Raw genomic sequence first — 3,408 nt, 5'->3', positions numbered from 1 at the left:
CCAATCTGAGGTTGACTTCCAGACTCCAGACTTCAATCAAAGACTTTTTTTCATATTACCACTTAGTAGTGTCCAGTAGATCTACAAGTTCTAAATAATTATAGGTGATGAGCCACTGGTAAAATATAGGCATGTTGTGTGGGTTCTACAGTCGTTACTTTGTTCACAAGACTCAAAAGGATAGCAGTAGCAACAACATAGCGAATCAACGTCTCGGTGCCTCGGCCGGGCCGCTGAGGCATCTTCATCGGTGTTTCGGCCATCTCTAATGCTGGAGCAGGAAACACCGAGGCATCAGAGGGCTGCAAGTTAACAGTTGCTGCTCTAAAAGCACTATACACTGGATTTCAGGCCCTTCTGAAGATGTATTGGAAGGTCCAGGCAATTTCACTCTCTGTTGCCATCCTAGGGTCAGGCACATAGAATTCTACACATCCCATCCCACCAATCGCTGCTATTCGGACAGAGCAACTTGAGAAAGAGTAGAGTAAAACAAGGATAGATGATATTTCTAATGCATGTCTTTTCATTTGCTAAAAGACTGTAGCTGTCTTGGCTTGTGGGGGTCAGTGGTTGTTGCAGTACTAGAGTTATAGCTTCCTGATTACCACACATGTGTGTTGATACCACCCGCTTCTTACAATCAACTTGTATTAAAAACCTTGCCCAAAACCTTAAAAGTAATTGGGCAGCTCCTAGTAAAACACTTGCATATGGTAATATTTGGAAAGAATTGTGTTAGGTTGAAAGCTTGTCAGTCTTCAGCCATCTTAGTTTGCCATGTGGTCCATGCTAACCCATGAGTTGCTTTATTTCAGACTTGAGGGATCTTGACCTGTACGACGAGGGATGGCAAAAGCAACTTCTGAAGGTCGATCCGGACCGGAACATCCAAATCCGGTTCCAGAAACACGGGGACCCATTTGTCAGCATGGCCTTCTACTCGGTGCTGGAGAACCCGACTATCCCGGAAGTGTTCGCACAGGTGGGCGGAAATAAACACACTGTGATCGTCTTCACTGCTGCCACCCACTTCAAACCCTTCCCCCTGCAAATCTTCATCCGCCGCGTCATCAACATCCGCAAAGCCATCCAGAAGCTTCTCCTTAGGAGCCCCGACACCAAGATCGTCCTTAAGACTGAGAACACCAGTTTCCAAGATCAAAACTTTGAGAAGATCAGTGACTTTCATGGCTACGTTCAGTACCTGATCATGAACAGGATGCTGCAGGGTCTGAACATCGGCACGGTGGACGCCTGGGACATGAGCACGGCCATGGCCTCCAACAATGTGCACCCACCGCCGATCGTCATCGAGAATGAAATTAACCTCCTTCTCACTTACCTCTGTTGACCCCTGCACAAGACACATAGTTGTATATTTATGAAACAGTGGCGCAGTGCAGTGCAGCAAGTCACTGGGAGAAGGCAGGAATGTACCACATTTCTCCAATGCAGCACATTCCTGTCCTTTCCCCGTGTGTTAGCGCCTTTTTGGCACCCTAGCTCCAAGGCAGGCACCCTTGCACCATGCAAGGGTGCCTCTGTTGTTTACAGGGTTGTTTTTGTGTAGGAAGGGGCACCTTCCTTGACAAAAGCAACCCTGAGAGGTGTGTTCCTCTCTCTAATTGTGCTGCAGAATGCAGCATACGTAAAGAGGAAATAATGAGGAGAAATAACAATATTTTTCCTTGTTACACCTCACCTCGGGAGGCAAAAGATTTTGGAGCATTCCCAGATTTAAAAGTCCTTTGTAAAACTGGGAATGCATCAAAATCCATGGGTATTGAGTAGGAACACCCACCACACCGCTCACGGAACACCCACCACACCACCCATGGAACACCCACCACACCGCCCATGGAACACCCACCACACCGCCCACGGAACACCCACCACACCGCCCACGGAACGCCCATGGAACACCCACCACACCGCCCATGGAACACCCACCACACCGCCCACGGAACGCCCATGGAACACCCACCACACCGCCCATGGAACGCCCACCACACCACCCATGGAACGCCCATGGAACACCCACCACACCACCCATGGAGCGCCCATGGAACACCAACCACACCGCCCATGGAACGCCCACCACACCGCCCATGGAATGCCCATGGAACACCCACCACACCGCTCATAGAACACCCACCACACCGCCCATAGAACGCCCATGGAACGCCCACCACACCGCCCATGGAATGCCCACCACACCGCCCATGGAACGCCCATGGAATGCCCACCACACCGCCCATGGAACGCCCATGGAACACCCACCACACCGCCCATGGAACGCCCACCACACTGCCCATGGAACGCCCATGGAACGCCCACCACACCGCCCATGGAACACCCACCACACCGCCCATGGAACGCCCATGGAATGCCCACCACACCGCCCATGGAACGCCCATGGAACACCCACCACACCGCCCATGGAACGCCCATGGAACGCCCACCACACCGCCCATGGAACACCCACCACACCGCCCATGGAACACCCACCACACCGCCCATGGAACGCCCATGGAACACCCACCACACCGCCCATGGAACGCCCATTGAACACCCACCACACCGTCCATGGAAAGCCCATGGAACACCCACCACAGCGCCCATGGAACGCCCATGGAACGCCCATGGAACGCCCACCACACCGCCCATGGAACACCCACCACACCGCCCATGGAACACCCACCACAGCGCCCATGGAACGCCTCCCTTGCGCAGAATAAGGTGTCACCTTATTCCAGATTCATGAGGCTTTTCAAAGCCGAGCAAAGTCGATTCATAAATCTGACTTAGAGGCTTGCGTCATGCATGTACCACTTTATGTGGTGCAACCGATACGCAAGCCTCTTATAAATATGGCCCCTAGTATCTTAACCTCTTCCAAGCATGGACCGGGTGAGCAACACCTCAGGGAAGCAGCAGGAGCAAATAAAATATACTAATCTTAGAGTGAGTTAATGTATTTTATGAGAATGTAGTTCAAGTGGACGACTGACAAAGCAATGTGAAAACAAGCAGCTCTCTCTGCTCCCACCCAAGGCACAGGGCTGGCCTGGGGTAGCCCCTGGATTTTCATGTGCTTGTTTGCTCACTGACTCACCATCTTTAAGTGCAAACATGTGGACCACACAGTCCAGGCTTCCAGAAGGGGTAAACATGCCTCAGAAGGTGAACCTTCAATGTTTTAATTATTGCCAATGTGTGATAAGTGTGCATTTCAGCAGAAGAAATCTTTTATGTTCCCATCCACCAGAATATGCTCGGATGTATCCAAAGGTCACAGTGCACTAGGTATAAACAAGACTGTGGACTCTGTTTTAATCTCCCTTCAGTTCATGCACTCTTTGTTATATCAGCACTACATGCAAGTGCGATCATCTGAAGACCACG

General features: G+C 51.1%; 1 pseudogene; it reads left to right on the top strand.

The window, feature by feature from the left end:
• The first annotated feature begins 799 nt into the window (after positions 1–799).
• On the top strand, positions 800–1,497 carry LOC147709918 (NXPE family member 4 pseudogene; annotated as a pseudogene).
• Positions 1,498–3,408: the final 1,911 nt, after the last annotated feature.

This window comes from Lissotriton vulgaris, chromosome 6 (genome assembly GCF_964263255.1).
Source record: "Lissotriton vulgaris chromosome 6, aLisVul1.2, whole genome shotgun sequence".
Taxonomy (NCBI): domain Eukaryota; kingdom Metazoa; phylum Chordata; class Amphibia; order Caudata; family Salamandridae; genus Lissotriton; species Lissotriton vulgaris.
This window is presented reverse-complemented; position numbering and strand designations above follow the sequence as displayed.